Raw genomic sequence first — 22,965 nt, forward strand, 5'->3', positions numbered from 1 at the left:
ATAATAATTTAGCGATAACCAATACGATAAAAGTACCATGATTGTGACGGCCATTTGATTTAAATCATTCAAAAACATTATATCGATTATTTATTAATAATATGTATGTTTCATATGTATATTATTTTAAACATTGGAAATTTAGTACGTTTGCAATACATTTGAATTCCAATTATATTTTTTGGATAATTAATCGATCTTCACTAACCTCGCATAATATATTACGTGAATATGAGAGAATTATCGAGATCGATGTCATTTCTGTAATTTTCAATCAATGACAAAATATCGCGAATAAATACACTAGGTATATAATCGTTATTAATCTCGTATCTTAATTTTTATAAATCGCGTATTGTATGTATTATATAAGTTTGACGTTTGACAGATCGTCGCGTAATTTATTAAATTAAATATTTGGAGAGATTTAGCCTATCAAAATTTGGCAAATAATTATCGGCAAATGATAATTATCTGATTATGTTTTCGAATACTGTAATTCTTAGATATTCATTTTTAATTTTAATTTATATTTATTCATGTTTATCATTTTTATAATTTTTCATCATATAATGTAAAATAATGAAGTTTTGCTTTGATAAATAGCTGTCGCCTCGATATACTTGCGAGGCTTGTCAATAGCGAGAATTAATTAATCGGGCAGATATAATTTCATAATTTCTAATTATTCGTACAGAATGACCGTGTTTGGCATTTCGTAATATTTTTGGCGATCACATTTCAAGAGATAATACAAAAATTATCCTAAAATACAGATATATATTATTTACAATAAGTAAGATTATTGCAGCGTTTGATTGTGCTGTTTTGAGTAATGAATAGATCATATTTTCATATAAACTTAATTATAAACTATTCGCGTTGTTCTTTATTGTTGCAATATAATAAAGTGCGCATCGCGTATGATTAATATCGGGAATGTCGTGCAAAATATCGCACAATTAAAGTGTCGTATTCTGCTGATTAGTGCACACACGATCATAATTAACTGTATTTGTGCGAGTCATGTGAGTGCAGTGAACGAAGGAGCAGCAAAAGATAAACAAGAAACAGAAAGAAGAGATAGAGGATACAACGATGTCTCTGAGGTAAATTACAATTTCTTTACTTTGTTACTGTTTTGTGTGATTTGCTATTTGTCTTAGTCACTCGTTTATCTTTGTAATGATAATCTCTTTTAAATTATCATATAATACGTATAAAATGTTTTACATTTTATTTTTTGCACAATACATATTTAAAATATTGAAAATAAAATCTTTGTATCAATTAATATTTTAACGTTTTTAATTATTTTCTTTTTTGTAAAGGAATAGATTTTTTATCATACTTTTATTTTATTTATTTTATTTATCACATTGTCCATCCAAAAAAGCTTTTCGATAATTATATAATTTATTTTATTAAATATCTATTTAAATGTTTAAATAATAGATATTAATAGAAGGAAGAAATGAAATATATAATAATTAATTCTTGACGATTAATTTTTAGAACATTTATATTATACATATATATATTTTTAATTTTAATTTTATATATAAACATAAAGTATTTTTTTTTACAATTTTGAGACAATAAATAAATATAAATATTATGTAGAGAAGAAGAGGTATATACATATAGGTATATGTATATAATGCTCTGTAATTCGCGAATAAAATACTATAGTTCAAAAATCATATATAAAAATTGTAATATATATAAATAAAAATATGTTGTAAAATATTAATACAAAAGTGTCTACAATTTTTACTTGAAGCAATATTTTTGGAGATATAAAGATTTATAATTGGCAATTACAAGCTGCATTCATACAATTGTATTTTAATCATTTAAATGGCCTGTAATTGACAAGCTTTATCTTTAAAGCTATCGCTTGAATATTGACACATTTCGTATCTGCTCAAGAATGCTTCAATTTATTCCCAAGATTCATTAAAGGTATTTAAGAAAACATCAATTGTACTAATTTATTTAGAATAAAAAGGTTTCATTGTGAGAAACCGAAAGAATAGATAAACGATGGATGAGCTCCAGCAGACAAGCGGAACGTAAAACCGACAGAAATAATTAATAATCCTGTAGATGACGAATTACACCATGACGGTCTTCTCGGCTTGATTAATCGCCATCGGTTTTTTCGCAATGCGCGACGTTTAAGATGAAAGAAAAGCCTTTGAAAAAACCACTCTCTTAAGTGTCGCAGTTTTGTTTTTTACTCATCGTTCTAAGAAAAACTACATATATAATATTAGTCGCCTACTTCTTGCTCAAACAAAAGTGCACCATTGACTGGAACAAGCTAAATAATGATAAATAGTTGTAAGATAAATAATTTAATTATGTTAAACTAGTTTTTCTTCTTAAAAATCTTAAAAGACGAGCTATTCTTTCACAAAAAATTAAATTAGTCATCTTTCTTTAAATTCGAAAAATATCTCAAATTTTATTAAAAGAAAAAAACTCAGAAAACACATTTGTATCACTATATTTTAGCTTTCAGCTTTTGCAGACAGTTTAATAAATAAATTTTAGTACTGACAATAAGGATTACAATTTTAATATATTAATAAAATTGTTATAGCAAATATTAATAATATATAATTCATGCAACGTTATAGGAAAATATTTCAAGTGTATACTAAATATCAATCGTGCTTTACTGATCCGATAATCCCAATAACTTGAAAATATTCGAGCTATAGGCATCCCTTTCGAAATGTCTTTATCACGATGAAATATTATTCGTATATTTTAACTTTCAGCTTTTGCAAACCTTTTAATAAATATATTTTAATATTGACAATGAGGATTATAATTTTAATATATTAATAAAATTGTTATAGCAAATATTAATAATATATAATTCATGCAACGTTATAGGAGAACATTTCAAGTGTATACTAAATATCAATCGTGCTTTACTGATCCGATAATCCCAATAACTTGAAAATATTCGAGCTGTAGGCATCCCTTTCGAGATGTCTTTATCACGATAAAATATTATTCGTATATTTTAACTTTCAGCTTTTGCAAACCTTTTAATAAATATATTTTAATATTGACAATGAGGATTATAATTTTTAATATATTAATAAAATTGTTATAGCAAATATTAATAATATATAATTCATGCAACGTTATAGGAAAATATTTCAAGTGTATACTAAATATCAATCGTGCTTTACTGATCCGATAATCCCAATAACTTGAAAATATTCGAGCTATAGGCATCCCTTTCGAAATGTCTTTATCACGATGAAATATTATTCGTATATTTTAACTTTCAGCTTTTGCAAACCTTTTAATAAATATATTTTAATATTGACAATGAGGATTATAATTTTTAATATATTAATAAAATTGTTATAGCAAATATTAATAATATATAATTCATGCAACGTTATAGGAAGACATTTCAAGTGTATACTAAATATCAATCGTGCTTTACTGATCCGATAATCCCAATAACTTGAAAATATTCGAGCTGTAGGCATCCCTTTCGAGATGTCTTTATCACGATAAAATATTATTCGTATATTTTAACTTTCAGCTTTTACAAACCTTTTAATAAATATATTTTAATATTGACAATGAGGATTATAATTTTTAATATATTAATAAAATTGTTATAGCAAATATTAATAATATATAATTCATGCAACGTTATAGGAAGACATTTCAAGTGTATACTAAATATCAATCGTGCTTTACTGATCCGATAATCCCAATAACTTGAAAATATTCGAGCTATAGGCATCCCCTTCGAGATGTCTTTATCACGATGAAATATTCGTATAATACCGCTTTGTTCGCTCACGACGCGATCTATACCGCGCGTATAGGGTGGGTCCTTTCTGCTTTCACGACCCTCTCTCCATTTAATCCGACCAAACCTCTCTTTTTCGCGGAGAGAGCAACCGGCGTTTCTATATAGCACAGTGTCTGCACGCGAAAACACGGTTTAATGCTGTAGGTATATAGCACCCACGTTCGCGCGCGACCCGCGAGGATTTATATCCGGATTTACTAAACAGCCGCTCACAGGTAGCCGGATAAATATTTAATTGCCTGAATTATTTATTGTGCCGTAGAAAGCGACCTTCGTGTATTGTCCATCCTTCTTCCCCTCTTTCTCCTGATCTAAACTTCACAATTTGCGACTGTATACATTGTACATACACTCTTAACTCGATGATATTTATATCTTGACGTGATAGAAGTTTGAGATTACTACACGGTATGTGTGTAAAGTGGCCGATCTATCTTTTCAAAAATAGTTATTAGAGATCCAATAATTAAAAAGAAAATGTAAGCGTTTCGCTAAAATACGAAAGATATTAAGAAAGTTATACGAGTAATTTATGAGTCGCCAGTGAAATAAAAATATAAAATGTGTTTATAAACCGACCAAACTGGCAATAATTAGAATATAAAAGAAACTGGCAATATTAAGAAAGATTTAAATTAAAGAATTTAAATTCTAAAAAATCGATCATTTTTACCCTTCAGAAATATATTTTAAATGTGTTCTTCTCTCTTTAAAGAGATAAATCTAACATTTATAAACGTGGAAGCTGATCGACAGAAATTACATAAATATTAAAAACCATGAAAATTTCATATTAATATATATAAGATCAAATTACGTCTGCTCGCGATAAATTGAATCGGGATAGAAACGTACATTTGACAAAATAGTTTGATCAAGAAACGACGCGATCAATTAACGCAATAAATCAACGGAAATAATCGAGCCATGTCGATCGGAGATACAATGTGGCAACAAACACAATCGAAGAAAGTTCGGAACGCAAAAGTTGGAGATAAAGTTTTGCTCCGTCTGAAAGAAGAGAGAGAAAGATAAAGAAAAAAAAAGAGAGGACGCAACTTCATCGCATACATCACGATAAGCTCTCCAAGCTCGCGTGTGCCCTACATGGATCACCATGGAAACGAAAAGGAAGCTACTCAGGAGCCGGGAATTCCTCGTGAGGATAACCCGAGTACGGTTCCGAGTCGCGGATTCGCGTAATATTGCGCACACGCGACGAGAGATTGTGTCGCGGAAAGAAAATTGAGATGAGCATGTATGAAGCTGCCGGGGAGAATGGCGAGAGCCATTGTTGTTGTATATGTGGCACAGAACGCCTTAAATATTTTATTTTACAAAGGAAAAGCCGCGTCCCGCGATATAAAACGCACTTCATGACGTCGTAAAAAAAATTTATACCACAAAATATATTCGGCAAAATCGCTCCCTTTTTATTCGGTCGGTTTACTCCTGCGTATTATACCGGCCAGGAATTTGCTAGAAATTTTAGAAACAGTTGGAGAATAAAAAAATAAAATTACAAGTCAAGCGAGAGGTTCAGAAATATATAGGTATATCGTAATAAGAGAGGATGAATTTTTAACAGTGATTTTATTCTCGAAATGTGGGAAATATTTCGCGATTGCTTATGTCAGGCGCGTAAAGTCGCGTCTGCAAAATATTGATTTTTCACATTCTCTTAGTTTCTCAAGAGACAAGACTCTTGATATTTTCTTTCTGACTTATCTCACTTCGCGGAATCCTCCCCTATAAATATTCCACGCAATCTAAAGAGAATTCCCTGACCAGTTTTCTGGAAAACTCTCGCTACGTTTCCCTCGATTGTCGTATATAGCTAGATTCTAGATGCTACTTCATAATATATCTTACCCGCGAATTTGAGAATTCGGACATTTGCGAACCTCGTCGTTCTTGCTCGCGACATTTTTACAAACGAATGCATCGCGCCGCGTTTGTAAAAAAAAAAAAAAAAGCGCAGCCGGTGGCTAAAAATATATGATAATTATAATATTCAGGATTTATTCGAGGCCGTATATAAAGCACGTTGTTAAAAGACAGCCTGCAGGTGCACGCAAAGCGAAATTGCAGAGGAGAGACGAGGACGCGATCTGTTTGCGTTTTGCGACTCGAAGCACGACGAATTTCAATCTTCCCTTAAAACCCCTAGCTATTTCGTTCCGGGGACGCAAGCCTCGTCAGGCCTCGTCCATTATTCGCACGCTAGTCACATCGACCAAAGTGAAACACCGATGGGCTCTCTCGCTCTCGTCCAGTCAGAAACCATTGTTTCGAGAGCGTAAACACGCGCGACTATGTATTACTACGTGTGTAGATATGCAGAGCGCGGATTGTTTCCACTCTAAAGGCGACGTTGGCGTAATATTTTCGGAATCGCGTTACGCGATTCGGCTAAAGGGATTATGTAGATTAACTGATGCACTAATAAATTTTCGCTCTCCTTCTCTAGATCGTATTTTTGTCCGACCGCGCCGATGACCGCTCTTTTGCGGATTAAAATGAAATATTAAAACAAGCCGCATAAATGCGCAAAAGTGTAAAAAGATAAGCTTATACTTTTTAATGGTTTTTAATGTTAAATACCGGCGAAAGAAAATTTACGTTACAGAAAAAAATATCAAACATAATGCATAATGTTGACAAGTTTTGTCCTTCACTTTTTATTTATTTTTGAATAAATCTGTAATAAATTTTCACGAGCGAAAGCCCCTATAACGACTCCATTTTCATACCAAGTTAAAAGCACAATGCGTAAGAGGATTGCGCCTGTTTATGGCAAAAAGATTTATCGCCGATTTTGTAAACGCGGGGGTCGGATTGTAATTTCCACCGCGTCCCATAAATAACCAATCAAACTCGTAATAGTACGCACGACGTCAAAAGCAAGACCGACGCGTCCCCCAGCATCCCTGTCTGCAGAGGAGGGTGCTCTCGGCACCCTCGGTGATGCGCGACACCCGCCGCGCTTCCTCGCGAAGGTTGCGGAAGAGAACCCGCCACTTTCTTTGTTCCTGCTCGCGCGTCTCCCCTATCCCGTCTCATTGTGCAACTAAAAGAGGATTGAGAAAGCAGGGAGATGCTGCTCTGATACCAGGCACCCAACCCTCCTCCTGATGTCTCGCGTGTATGTGTGTGTGTGTGTCGAAGGATCCAGTTTGCAAGTTTGACGGGAGAGAGACTCCTTAATGAGCCTTCGCCACTTTCAATCTTGCCTGAAAGCGTAGAACGACTAGGAGTGAGGATAAATTTATAAAGCTCGGTTAAGTTTTGTAAGTCCCCGAATGACAAATAATACTCGCGAGATAACAGTAATAAATAGTTTATTATTTTGTTTGCTATCGGAGAGTATCTCGGGATCTTAGATATCCTTAACAATTTCCGTTTGTACGTAAGAGAACTTTAAGAATGATATTTAAATCAGGAAGCAGGTGGTGTGGTTCCAGCCAACGGCGGCTTAGTTTTAAAAGTGCACAAGTAACGAAAAAAGGGAAAAAAGGAAGCAAGAAGAGAGAGTGGAGAAAACTCTTGTGCTACAATGGCCACGTCACTCGTCGTCTGTCGTTGCTTCCCTTTCCGGTTTCGCGACTCTTCAACCCCTTTGCATGGCCTCTTGTTACCCCGTCGTTCCTCTTTAAGGCTTCGTTTAGGATGGGGTTACCGCTCGTTACGGCTGCTTCACAAGTGGGTTCTTTTTCCATGCACGTGGCACGTAACACCGAGTTACACGAGTAGACGTATACCAAACGGAAAAATAAATCCCTCGAAGCCCTCGAAGATATTATTCAACGAGAGGTAGTGCGCTCTCGCATGCACCTTTTCTGCGTCTGTCAGCTTTTCTTACGAGAACGAGTCGCAGATTGAACGTTCGATATTAAATTAGTTCGCCATTATCGCGATTTTTTAACATTATGATAAGCAGAAAAACTGCGAATTAAGCAACATATCTGCATACTTGAAAGATATTGTAACCGATTCTTTCTAAAAAGAAGAAAATTAGTAAAAAGGGACTAATAAGAGTCAAAGACGCGAATCAAAAAAATATCTAGTTCTACTTCGAACTCTAGCTTTAGTAACTGTATATAACAAAAATAGAAATATTTAAAAAATCATATATATATTTTATAAAATTATTTCGCCACCATATTTACGTCTCAAAAAATTTTTTAAAATAAATTCTTGCATATCTCATTTTTTTGCGACTTTGAAACTTTTTTCGCGGGTGATAGCTTAATCTTTGCTGACGTAGGCGACGGTTACCGTTGAGGCGATTCCATCAGGAATGCCCGCCGGAGGAAATCTCGTCGTGATCGACATCCAACAGGCACTCTCCCGTACGTGCATTCTCGGTAACGCGAATCCGATGCTTTTAAACGGTGCTCACCGCATCGTGCGGTGCACGATTTTTCGACCGAAGCGAACGAATACGCTAGTGTCTTCGCGTCGAAGAGGGTTTGGCGGTACTCCAAGCACCACGCTGAAAAATAGCCGTCTTCTATCTCTCTCTCTCTATCTATCTATCTGGCTCTCCGAATGTATAATTCTCTCTGTCTGTCTCCGTTCATTGTCATACGTGCGATAGGTGAAACGGCTCAGAATTTTCAACGGCTGTACACTGAGGGAAGATTACCGGTTTCTCTCCTGCGACGAGAATGTCTGAACGCGAACACAAATGAACCAGGGTCGATTGGACCGACCGGTTCTCCCGCATCGATTGTCATCCTTTTTGCTGTCTCGCTAAATGACAGCTCGCCGATTGACAACATCGGGCGAATATATTCAGTTACAGATATTTGGAGAATCCTCGTCGTCGCGTCAATACGCTATTCCTATCGGAAACTCCTGATTCTAAATTTGCACGGTTTTACACGGACTTTCTCAATTCTGGTCGAATCATTTCGTTATTGGTTTTTATAAAGCTGCGTGCGCGGTGTATTTTCAAAAAGAGCAAAACACGAATACAGAGTAATGCATCAAAAGCCACAAACCGTAACCAAAGTTCATAAATCTCTCCTCTTCTTTCGTTGAACTATTAATGCCATATTTCATAAATTTAGATTTTGAGAGATGTTTCGAATGTCCCTTTGCCGAGGCAAGACCGTCTTTTAGGTTTATATTCGCATTGACTCGTTATCCATAATAGAAGAAAGATTTTGCAACATTATTATTGATATTAAATAATAATTATTGATAGAATCTATCGTTGACAAAATTAATTTAATAGCGATAATTGAAAGATTCAGTAAATTACAATTGATATTTATTCGATCGATCGCACCTGCAATTTTCTAATTAATATGAGAAAACGCGGAAAGACAGAAAGAGAGAAAAAGAGAGAACCGATCATATGAAATCGACTATGACATTTCCTGTGTGTACATTATTGTTATTTGACAGTATCCAACAACCAGCTTCCGCGCACATTGACTTCTCTCGTGAAGCGCAAGATCTCATAAATCAGTAATTAATGCAGTTGCCGACGGGTAATTAGCGGAGACACCAGTGTCTAGTACTTTCTGAAATATGTACCGTACGCCGCGCTATTAAGGCTGTGATCGACGCGGCGGGTTGAATGAACCCGGGGATCCAGCCTTGCGATCTCTAGCTGTCCCAACGCGAGCACGAAATCCTCCGAAATGCGCGGGCGGATGTCGTCTATAATCGAATTAGATAAATATCTGAACGTGTATCTTGCCGGCGGAAGCTTATTATGACGGAAGTTCGAATGGCAACTACGCTCGCGCTCCTGTCGTGACTCGACGGACGGTATATCCTTCGGGACACGGTGTTCGTATTATCGATGGCAAAGTTGCTGTTGTTATTGTTGCTAGAAACTGATAGCAAATCGATACTCGCGAAGACGTTCCCGTTCTGCGCGAAATTCATTATCGCCCCTTATTCGTGAAATCCGGCTATTCGTGCCCTTAGGTATAAACGTGACAGAAATTATTATATAATATAATTATAATATATAATTTATAATGTTATTATATAATATATAATATTATTATATAATTCAATAATATAATTTATAATTATATTATAAAATTATATATGATATCATTTATAATATATGTAACTTATTATTCTTACAGAAACGGATAATTTTGATATATGAAGAGATATATTAGAAATTTTCTAATTTTTCCCCTTTAAAAGAAGGATCGGCTACAAAATATTTTTCAAGCATGACGTTCGGTTTGTTTCTTCTTCTATTCTCCACGTTTCGTATTTAATTAATGCACGAGTGAATTTACGGTTTCGCGGTTTTATTCGATTCAAGAGAACATACAAGTTTGCTTAAACGTAATATCGTAGAACCGAATTGTTCCAGTATTGAGTTGAACGACGCTTGGGCGCAGTATCGAGCCCGTCTCGTGTATACGTGAAAGTTTGCCCGGAACTCAATTCTGGTCGAATCATTTCGTTATTGGTTTTTATAAAGCTGTGCGCGGTGTATTTTCAAAAAGAGCAAAACACGAATACGCAGTAATGCATCAAAAGCCCCAAACCGTAACCGAAGTTCATAAATCTCTCCTCTTTCTTCGTCGAACTATTAATGCCATATTTTCGTAAATTTCGATTTTGAGAGATGTTTCGAATGTCCCTTTGCCGAGGCAACAACTACGAAGCGTCATCAATTCTTCGTTATTAAATATTTCAAATCAAATACTCCACGTTATTGAATCCGAAAAACACATGGTGCGAAATATTGAATATATGTTTATCTCATGAATGACAATCTGCGTCAGTTGCGACGAAAGATAAAATATCGAAAAATCCAATGACAGAGAGAATAACGTGACTGACGAGACGCAAGAGGATGATTAATTAATGGGCATATCTAGTTTGGTCCTGTAAAATAGTTATGTTCCATCGTGTTTGCTCACTGTCATTATTTGACAGACGTCTGGCCGCAAACGTACCACAAATTGACTCATGCGTGGCGATGATTTGCGTTTAAAACGGTGAGTCAATAAATTAATAGTACGAATCGGATCCGCTTCGTGCGTATAAAACAAAGAGCATATTTATCTTTTTTTTTTTTATAAAAAGTTGATAAAACATTTTTTCACATTGTTCTCTGACAGTTTAATCGCAAATTTTGTTCCAAAGGCATACACAAATATTTTAATAATCCTAGTTACTATAAAATATTTATCTTTCTGTTTTGTCTGTAAAATTTATTAATAATTTTTTTTTAATTCTAATATATTGATTAATTGAATACTCTTTTATCAATTGAGATATTAATAATGTTAAATTTTTGTGATTAAATTGCTGTATACTTGTCCCCATTCACCTTTTTAAAGCTCAAAGTCATCCCGTAACTATCTATTTCGCGAATAGTCCGAGACAAATTGAATCATCTTTTGCTCGACGAACGTTGTCTCCTCAGATTGACCTATTTAAGCACGGTAATCTAAGCATAGAATATCGACTGAAGTCACAATCTTTCAGAAATTTTCAAGAGAATAATCGATGGTTCAAGCGTTTCTTAAAAACCATACATAACAATGTTTCTTCACGTTGTGTTTGATATAATAATTTATATAAATAATTTCTTTATTTATAATTCCTTTAAAAAGCATCAGATCGCTTAAATAAATCGATCTTGAATTTAATTATTTAAATATCGCTTAAAGGAGCAAGTACCACTTGCGAAATCGTACGATAATACTATACTTATTTTTATCTTTCTTTTCTCAACACTGAATTATTCCAAATAGTTATCTAAATCATTTTTATCCAAATAATTCTTTTTCTTTTTCATATAAGTATTCGGTTATATTTTGATTCAAATAAATTGGATGCCATTCTTATATATGTTTAACATTTTTTTCTTAGGTATTTGAATAAATTCAAAAATTATTTTATTAAATTCAAAATATTAAAAAAATCATCTATTTTCTTTAAAGAAGAAAAAAATCATATAATATACATTTTTATATGTATTATACATTTTTATTTGCCCCTCAAAGTTTGAATGTTTAGCAAAAAAAAGCTATCCCGTAACTTTTTAACACATGCGTTGTAACAATAACGCATTTTTTACACAATTATAAGTTCTGTAACGCTTGCATTGTAATTATACCGCATGCGTCAAAAAGTTACAGTATACCTCTCCGTGCAGGATGTTCGTTTGACTTTTGCGCGATTAGCCGAGGTCGAGACCCGAGAAAAATTCGAAGCGCCGCCGGCGACGAGGAAAAAACGTTCTCAGTACAGAATTCAGACGGAGAATCGTGGAAAGCGCGCGGTCTTTGAATTTTTGAGAGGCCCGCCGCAGTGTGTCAAGTGTATCGTCGGCGTCATCGTGACATGAAAAGGATGTGTGGGGATGCACAGTGAGGGTCGAGCACCGGGGAACAAGATTCCTGGTATAAGAACACTTTACCCTTCTATGTCAAGTCAAGCGCCGCAAGACGCGCGAATATCGAGCGAACGTGGCCATTAACGGGGTTCTGTATATAGAGTACTCGTCACTGTCTCTTCGCGAATTCAATTTTCGTGTTTCAGAAGAGAGAAACGCAGAGGGGAGAAAAAATCGTCCAAAAAAAGCATCTTTCCTCTCTTCGTTTTTTCTTTTTTTTTTTTTTTAACAATTTCGGTATTCCACCCTCATAGAAATGTATGACTAGTAAAGCCAAATAATCATTATTTCGATACATTTCTATAAGAGCATCTGCCATATGATTTCTCCGCTTAACGTCAAAAGAAGCCAACAGTGCAAGGGCTTTCATGCAGGATATAAAAAAAACACTTGTTCCTGATCATCCGTAAAGATGATCCTACAGCGAAATCTGCACATTATCTCCGCGATTTATCGTTTCTTCGAAGAAAGACAGAAAAAAGCGCGAAAGATATACTTAGCTTTGAAATTTGATCTTAAATAATACGATACATAACTTTTTGATAGCACATTTTTGCTCATAAGATTAGACACATTCTCTGTTGTACGAGCGCATAAACTAAAACCACGTGTCCGTGTTTTCCACGCGAGGCACCCCATTGTTTGAAAAGTATGGAAACACATCGCCGTGTGCAGATGACAGGAACGTGTTTGGGAAAAGCGCACGCGGATAAAATTGTACTCCGTTTTCGTGCTCGTATGCATCATTTAGTGAGTATATCTTTTAGTGTTACTCGCGGAAAATCGTATCGCTTGCTACGCTTAACTCGATAAAAATTTCCACCGCGCACTTTACAACTACGGCGAAACTGTCAGCGGTGGCCCACGGATCCGCGAGATATCGAAAGATAGTTTCTCGTAAAAATAAAAGACAGAAAAGTATTTCTCGTTGCCGTCGCCGAACGTATAAGACACGTCTCGGACTTTTGTTTCTCAATAAATATTTCAGATCGCCGTAAAGTCTCCCGGTGATCGACATTGTGCGATATAAATAATACGCGACGTTTCCTAGAACGTTATATAAATCGTTGTTGTAGGTATATCCTTCGTGGATCTTCACGAAAACGTGGAACATTCGCCATCGTAACGGTCGTTGCTCCGAGGAGGGTGTTGCCGAATTAAACCCGAGATAAAACTAAACAAGGATCGAAACTGGCAGAAATAAAACGTGAGCATCACGTTGCTGAATATAATATCGTCAATCCAATATCAAGATGCCCGCGTTAATCATTCAGTCGACACGAACGTACAGATATTCCTCCGGCACACGAAGTTGGATCTACAAATTAGATCGAGAAGACATATATGTGTATGCTAGTCGTTGCATAATCGCAGTGACGTACAAAGTAAGTGAACAAAGGAAAATAATTTTTATTTTATTATGTAATTGCATAATTGATTACTTTGATTAAATAATTGTTTAAATCAGTTGTGTATTTATAATCTTATAATTTAAATTATTCATTTAAGATATATAAATATCTGTTCAAATTTTGCCGTCAATTCATCCTCTAAATTTTAATTACCGCAATAAAGTTTTAATTATATAATTTTATCATATCATATTTTGATATTGAAAAAATCCTATAATAAATATGAAAAACTGATTTAAAAATAATAATTTAATTAAAAGAATCAATCATGCAATCATTAATTATTTGTTAAAAGTTTAACACAAAATATGAATTATTTTCTTTCAAATCGCTCACTCTTGTCAGACTCATCTGCGATAATCAAATCGGAAAAGTGACATTTCGCGCACGTAGATTAATTCGACATTTTTATGCACGTATCAAGAATTATCACAGGTGCAAAGAGAAGAAACTGGAGAAGAGTGACGGCGGTGGCGCCGATGGTGGATGAACGTGTACCGGTGCATCGAGAGGGATCAATGAACAAGTTCAATAACCTTAAATCCACTTGTGACGGCAGACTACCCCATCGGGGTACGACTGACTGCATCGCTCTTCAACAACCAAAATAGATATTCATTTTCCAAGAGTGCCATTTTCCCAGCCCAGACACAAATCCAATACCGCTGATTTAAGTGCCTCCTCTCACCCTCTCCCCGTTAAGGTCAAAGACCCTATTGGAGTTACCTCGCGCGTATCCCGAAACTCGCGAATTACATACGAGCTAATTACGAGATTCGCGATAGTTCCATTTATTTACTTCTTCCGTCTTCAGCGATTCGTTAATGCTGTCGCGACAAGTCGCCGTTGTTATTATAATTTGTGATATGGGGCGTTAATATAATCATTTTATTTTAGCTATTTTATTTTATCACACACAAGACACACTAGTATTTTTTAAATTCAAATATTCCTAATTAAAATAAACCAATGTCCATAATGACCGTTATAATAATAAAGCACGCGTTGCGAAGGTTGGCATTAAATATATATTTGTGTATGTGTGATAATGTACATTTTGTACTCTTATTAAGCATCGCGTATGTGAGTTTCATCGGATAGACGGTATATCTTTGCTCTTCGGTGAAAATGTGTGTCTTGAAGACACGCCGAAACTTCACGCGACAGCTGATGTCACTCTTTCCCGAGCACATGCATACTTCATCTTCTCTAACAGTTTTGCCGTCACGAAACTCACGCAAATCACGTATTAAATATGATGTTCGTGCGACGAGTCACGTAATAATAAACGACACTACGCGATATTATACCATTCCTAAAACGAGAAAATGTAAATGCGCGTTTTTGTTCGCAATTATGGCAAATTAACCGCATATAAAGTAGAGCGGCTGACATTTGCTTATTATTTCCGCAACAACCGCGAATATAATTGTATTTATGCCGTAAAGCTTTGCGTCTTTTTATTTACTGAACCAATTGTTGTTGTATCGCTAACGAGTTCGCTTTACAGATTGCCATATTTTTTTGCATAAAATTGTTTACAAATCAGTTTATACATGCAAAGTTATTTACATCTCTTTTTCTATCCTTCTATATCAATAATACTGATACTTGACTATTATAATATTTCACCATTTTGAAATAATTTTATTAGAAAAAAAATTTTTAAATTCGTAGAATATATTTTATATTAATGATTTAAAAATATTGTAACATATAGATAATTTTCTCTAACTGTGATATAATAATTATGTAATACATATAATGAATATTTATTGTTCGTTTATAATTAGATAATACTTTTCTGAAATTTCACGAGAGGAAGAGAAAAACACTCACCTTATACAAATATGGAGCAGTCCGATTTGGAGCACCAAATTGATTCACAAAATGCACACGAGAATTCTAGGAACGACTTATATATGTATATATATTTGTGTAAATGTACCCGGTTCCACACGCGAACGTAAACAAAATTTCCAACAAAATCGACAAGATTTTTCTCCGATTTTAATTTTTTTATCGCGGTTGTCTACTATTAAGAACAATACCCAACAAACATCAATAAGAATTTCGGCACGGTCACGGCGAGCATCGCTCGCGAACTGAATATATTCTCGCGGGGGTGGAAGCATCGGGAGTAGAAGTGAACCACGGGTACTGGAGAGGGTAAATGGGGCAAGAGGGGTTGAGAGAATGCGCGTGTAGGAGAGAAACGACCGGCAAGATGAGTGCAAAAGGGGAGTCGGAACGGAAGCTGCGAGGAGGCTAGACGACGCTATTGGCGTGCGCACAGAGTTACTTGAACGAATGGTTCAACTTTACGGATCGTCGATAAAAATTTGATGTTTTTTTATGAATTCTTGAAATAGCGAAACTTTTGCTCGCTGCTCGTCACTCATATCGCTCATCATAAAATTCTTTGATCAATTTGAAATTTGAATCAATAGGTATGTCTTTGACAAAAATATAAATACAGGAAATAAAAGTTATTAATCATAAATAATTAAAAAGTCAGGAATTTTTTCACAATTATCAGAATGCGACAAGGTTTTATTTTGTATCTAAATTTAGAAAAAATTATTTTATTGTAAATATCAATTAATGAAATTAAATGTTAAACAAACGTGACGTCTAATATAATTTTTGAAAAATGCAATTCCTAATTAGACAAAGAAAAAGTAATAATTTAAAAAAATTTTAATTTGTGAAGAAAGAGCCATGCAATAAAATTAATAAAGAATGTCCAATATCCTATGCATAATTCAGAAGTGAAAGTGGACGAAAGAAAACTTTAACTAAGCTGTTGTAAATTGACATTGAAAAAAATAGTTTTAGACTATATATCAAGAACATTCTAGTACTATTGAAAATCAAACCAGACCTTTTAATTATTTATTTTCACGAAATAGGACGCTTCACATACATTTCTATTATTACTATAGAAATGTTATAAAATAAAAAATAAACAATTTCTCACTCACCGATAGGTGCAATAGCAGAATTGTAGTACACAGCACATTAATCTGAAAACAAAATATTCAAATTATGTATATATGTATGTGTATATATATATATATATATATACATATATAGAAGGTTTTGAAAGTTTGAAAATGATCTAATATCTCATAAATAATGCAGTTTAGAAAAATTGTTTTTATTTTATATACCTCATAGTTGTCCCGCAGTCGTCTGATGCCTTCCTGGACCTCCTCCTCCTCTCTTGGTATAGCACTCACGAAAATACGAGTAATTACGATAGACCCGACACTTTATAAGGCACTCCCAACGCGCGAAACTTTACACGGCACTCCCGACACGCGACACTTTACACGGCACTCTTGACACGATGCGTGAATCGCACTGTGTATCACAATTCTGTAACAAATAAAATGCATACATACGTATATATTAGAATAATCTTATTATTTCGCATTATAACATATACAATATAAATATGTAAGCTAAAATTAATGATATATACTATATGTCATATCTACGGCTGCGGAAAATTGACATATTAATTTGTCTTTAAATATTTTCTTTGGTTTAATCGCCAGAACTATTATTGTTTAAACTATTAAAAGAATTCTAGAACTATATGTAAAATCAAGCCAGAATTCTCAATTATTTATAATTTTCTATTAAATGATATGCTAGTTTAACATATATGTTTCAGACTTTTGTTTACTAATTTTCACTTTCGGCTGAAAAACATGATTTGCTCCGTACTAATGCGGCGGATTTCGAAATTACGATTATGAACACGACCTATATTAAAAATAACTCGATTCTGGACACTAAAATTCGTTCTTCCACGGGGGATACTTTCTCCGACGTACACGCGATATTTCACGCTCTCTGGAATTTTCGCGACAATTTGCCGTTACTGGCAGCTGTGAGAAATTGCTGTGCAATTTAAAGTTATTCCTTCTCCATTACACATTAATCGTGAATTTTTAAAGAGAAATATAGACGCACGTGCTTCGTCTCGCGTAATAAAGTCGTCATATCGACGAGACAGATTAAACTCTCGTAGTACGAGAGATAGAAGAGTCATTGTCTCGAGCGAAATGATTCTGCCCACAATTATTCATCATAACTGCTTCACGACGAAACGCGAGATATTGCTAAACCGGTCCGACTTAAAGTTATGTATATTCAACTGGGAATATTTCATAAGACGACGCATACCTGAAATTATTCAATATCCGCAGAATCCTTTGAAGTCATTTGCCTAATAGTCGGTTGCTTTTTTAAAATTCCTCTTCTTCTCGGTTTTTCTCTTCTCGCTTTCTCGTTTAGGCTCCATTTCTGTGTCTATCATGTTCCATACTGCTTCTACCACACTTTTCATTGCACACTATATTTCTCCTTCTATCTCGCGAAGTATATGTATCTATGACCTCGTCAGCTCGACAAAAGGATGCTCCGCGAAGGAGCACGCAAATATTTCACGAAAATGTCCCGATTATGGAATAAATTAAGAGCGAGCACATCGTCGGTAATAGCTTCTATTTGCATTTAAAGATGAGATTGCCCTCTCACGCACGGTAACGGAGGTTTCCCTCGAGGATTGAATCGAAGAGACAACTTAAAACACTTCCCACGATGCCATCCTGCAACAATCGATGAAATGTAATTTTAGCACAATATCAGTATACGCATATTTTGATATAATAAATGCGGATAAAATAAATGTCGTTATTCGAGTGTAAAAAAAAACATTATTTTTACAATTATTTATTTTATAATAAAAATGAGGCAAACATTTTTGTTAAATATTAATTTAAATAATATATATTAAATAATATAGAAAATAATTTAAATAAATAAATAGATATAAAAAATTTTTAATATAGCATGAAATTAATTAAAATGTATCATAAATTCACGTGTATCATATAAAAATATTGCATGTTTTAAATGTCAAATTCTTACATCTCAATCAAAACTGTATTAAATAAGACACTTATTTTCGTATAATATAGAACTTATAATAAACTTAAATATCTCAAAAACACTTTAATAAACATCAGCAAAAAATAAACCAAATGCTATTTCGCATACAATCAATTCTTGAATATAAATCTATTTCTATAGAAGAACATCTGATAATAATGTCTAAATGCGAGGAAAGAAAATGAATTAGAGATATGATCAATTTTAACAAGCACAATGCTTTGAGTTTTTAATTCATTTCGTATGAGAATTATCCTACACGTATATGAATAGTGATTTAAATATTTCATATCTTCTCTAACTAAAAGAATAGAAATTAAATTAACGATTTAACGCTTAGCATCGCTGTATAAAAATTGTATTTAAAAATCTAAACGCACGAAAAAAAGCTTTCCGTGTAAAACGAGCTATACATCTTTTTGGATGACAGAAGAGCAGAATGGTGGTCCTATATTCCTGGCGGATTCGAGATTTCCTTTTAGGACTTATAGTATAGGAATTATCTTGGGTTTTGCCATGGCCTTTTTCCCTCGTTACAATCACGTAGGTACTTTATTCATTTCCACGCGTTCAAGTGCCCGCGAAATTCGAGTCACGTATCGCGAGAGTACGTTCGTGTAATCTGAACTAACAAGGGCAGACTTATTAACGCCTTTTCGCGATGTTTTATTAAAATATCGCTCTGTCCGAGACAGAGTGTGCGGGAGAATAAAATTCGAGAGGAAACGAAAGTATAAGAGCTGATTAGTTTTGTACAATTTTACGATAAACAATATTATTACTATACTAATAATATATATTATATACATACATATAATATAATTATAAATAATAATATTATATACACACACATAATTTATTACATAATTTATATCAATTTTGCTCCTATTTTCTTGTATATCAGAAACATGTAATATTGATATCGCATCGGCGATTTGGCTCTTTGATGTAAACCGCAGCAGCATCGAGACTGGCGGTTATAGGTGCATAGAAGATACCTCATTATATTATCGTTTATATAGCCATTTTGCATAATGTAAGTAGTAAATGATGAATCAAAAAATTAATAATTTTCTCATTGTTATTCGTGTCAAATAGCTCTTCGTTGATGACATCCTGAAATATACTGTATTCTATAAAATCTTAAAAAATTTAAAGTGTATTTAGACTTTATTTGGATTTTTATAGATATATCTGTAAGTCATCATTTAGATCAACAAATGATTTGGAAAAGCAAATAAAGAGAGAAAGAATAAATTATTACAAATATATAATTGAATAAATAATTATAAATATATAAATTTGCATTTGTTTAACATTACTTGCAATATAATTTTGGGAATTAATTTTCTCTTGCGACGTCAATATTTTTTAGTGTATTACTATGTTCTAAATGCAGATATAAGTAGGTATATGTCGACATAAATTTTTTCAGTGCACAATATTACCACTTTTTTAACGACTGTTAGAACAAGTATCTTCACAAGGAAAGAACGATTATTTGTCGCTAAAGTTTGAGTACCAAAAGGAACTTTGCAGTTAAAAAAAGAATTATCTTTTCGTTTTTTCATAATATATTTAATAATAATATTTTTTAAAGAAAAATTATCAATTTAACAAAATGTAAATGACAATTAGCAGCATTCATGATATTCAAGCGTGTTAGAAAGAAGGGTGAACCGACACAACAAAAATCTAATTGGCCTAACGATGTGGTAAGAATATTAATTATCATAGTATTTCGCTTAGCGCGATTTGCATGATGACTAACGATAACGGCCCCTTTTTTCTTAAACAAGATCAGTATCGAAGAACACGAAAGGGAGCGTGAATTGAGCTATTCGCGCATCGTTGCTCTGCAATCTGTTAGAACATTCAAACAAAGGAAGAAACCTGCCAACAATACCATTAAGACACTTCCGCCGATAAAATCGACATTGTAGCATTAAATACTGATGTATTTATTTATTTAAACATATTAATTTCCTATTTAAATTAGACGTGCTCGCTCTTTAATTTCTTGCAAAAAATTGTTGCGAAAAAAAACTTGATTAATGTTAAAGTATATTATTAAATTCTTATTAAAATAAAAACAGCACTTTAAGAAAAAGAGATTTTAATTATAATAAATAATATTTTATTCTATTTATTTATAATTAAAATATTCATATTATATATAATAAAAAAAAAATTATTAACTACAGACTATGCTAATTGAACGTATATTAGTATTTAAATCAAATATACGTTTTGTTAGATTTAATATGTTTCAACTTAAATATTTTTATAAAATGTGTTAATAAACCGACCACAACTGGCAATGTTATTATTTAGTTATTTATTCAAAATTCAGAATTTGTCTAAATTTTGAATAAATAACTAAATAATAACATTGCCAGTTGTGGTCGGTTTATTAACACATTTTATATTTTTATTTCACTGGCGACTCATAAATTACTCGTAATTAAATATTTTTATGTTTAATTAACAAAAAAATATTTAATTGAAAGGTTTAATCAACTTAAAAATTGTTTTTTTCAGCGTATATAATATAAATATTTTAATTATAATTATAACAAATAAAAATTATAATATTAATAATTCTATAAAAAAGTAATAAAATAAGTCGAGATGAATATGGTGGTTTAATAAAATAAGTATTATAATATATATTATAATATATCTATTAAATATAATATATATTATTATAATAATATATACATATATTTATAATATATTATTATAATATTTAATATATAATATAATAATATATTATATACTTTTTTATAAATATAAATATTAGCTATACATGACAGTATTTCAAACTTGAATATTTTCTCTTTCTCTCTCTCTCTCTCTCTCTCTCTCTCTCTTTACTGCATTATTATCACATCGGAATTTATCAAGACATTCACCTAGATTCTCGAGTATCATCCTTGCTATATTTTCCAAGAATATAAACACGGCGATATCATCGCGGTGCGGAAATGACTAGAACGTCTTACGTAGGCCGCGCCTGGTGAGCTTCAGGCATCGTCGTTGACGTAAACAAATGCATCAGAGTGTAAGGCCGAGATGACGACGGTGTGTTATACACGAGTGGAAGAAGGAGGATGGTGCGCTCGTGCATTTAAAACGCGGCGAGAGTATACGCGCAGGTTGTTCGCTTGTGTGCCTCGGTGTGCGGCGATCATTATATTGGCAAAGTGAAACTGGGGCAGAGCGTTGCTACACGGGCGACGTGATAGGAGCATTGTGCTTATTGTTCGTAAATAGAATCGAGCGAGGCGCGTGGCGCCCTGATAAGGGAGTCGCGGCGATGACGCGTTTCCGCGCGGCGCGCGCTCTAGGCGTTTCGGACTGCAGTTTCCTTCCCCCCCCCCCCATTACCACCCCCCCCCCCTCACACCAGGGGATGACTCCGATAGAGCAGAAACTGTGTATTTCGACTGCGACTTCGCGCGACTCGATAATGACATTTCGCGAAATATTCAAGTCTCGCGAGAAACGTGGCTGCTTGAACGGATAGAATTGATATGGAATATCATTCTGCGAAATTGAAAACTTTGCCACGCGTGCGCGACCAGCTCGATGCTAAATGATATATATTTCCGTTTTTTTTTCCGGAAAATAAAACACGATTATTTTCAGGGATACACAAAATTGATCAAGATCGTCTGGTTTTATCATGAGATTCTGATGATAATTTTTCATTGCAGGAGAGGATATACTGTGTAGTATTAAAATCAATTTTTTATAGCTTATTTTTGTAGCTCGTTGCGATGCGCAAAGCGACGAATTTGGAAAATTCGATATTTACTTATTCATTAATCATAATACACAAATATCAGAGGCAACATATATTAGATATAATTAATAATGAAACAGGGAAATAAATACATACTTGGCAACGACGATGCTACACTTACAGATTGCAATTCGGCGAGGAATAATGGCGTCGAGTACTGAACTTTTCACTCGATTTCGCGCGGACAGAAATTTGGATCGTTGACGTCGAAATTATGATCTCGAGGTGCAACGCCGATTGTACATTTTACGACGAACGTCCGATACTTCGCGAGGCACTTGCTTTTCACGCGAGATTCCGTTTGAAATATCCAATAATCGCGAAAAAACCGGGAACCGCGTCGCGACACGTCCGCTCGACATTTTCAAACGCGATGAATAAACGATCGAAGCAGCGAACCAATCACAGCGCTGCCGCTTCGGGGTCGTGTTCGAAAATGCGTCGGACGTATAGTGACTTTTCATCGACCAATCAGAACGGAGTAGTCTTGGCTTCTGATTGGTCGATTCAGAACTATTTTATCCGATGAGTA

At 33.9% G+C, this 22,965-nt stretch overlaps 1 protein-coding gene across 1 annotated transcript in view; it reads right to left on the bottom strand.

Annotated features, from left to right (window-relative positions):
• Positions 1-15,751, bottom strand: part of LOC114939107 (uncharacterized) — a 215,468-nt gene extending 199,717 nt beyond the window's left edge. Inside the window, exon 1 of the mRNA XM_085488866.1 lies at positions 15,500-15,751. The gene's annotated coding sequence lies outside the window, so the exon portion shown is untranslated. The remainder of the gene's footprint in view (positions 1-15,499) is intronic.
• Between the last annotated feature and the right edge of the window lie 7,214 nt (positions 15,752-22,965).

Source organism: Nylanderia fulva, unplaced genomic scaffold (assembly GCF_048542155.1).
Source record: "Nylanderia fulva isolate GAGA-0341 unplaced genomic scaffold, ASM4854215v1 Scaffold1, whole genome shotgun sequence".
Taxonomy (NCBI): Eukaryota; Metazoa; Arthropoda; class Insecta; order Hymenoptera; family Formicidae; genus Nylanderia; species Nylanderia fulva.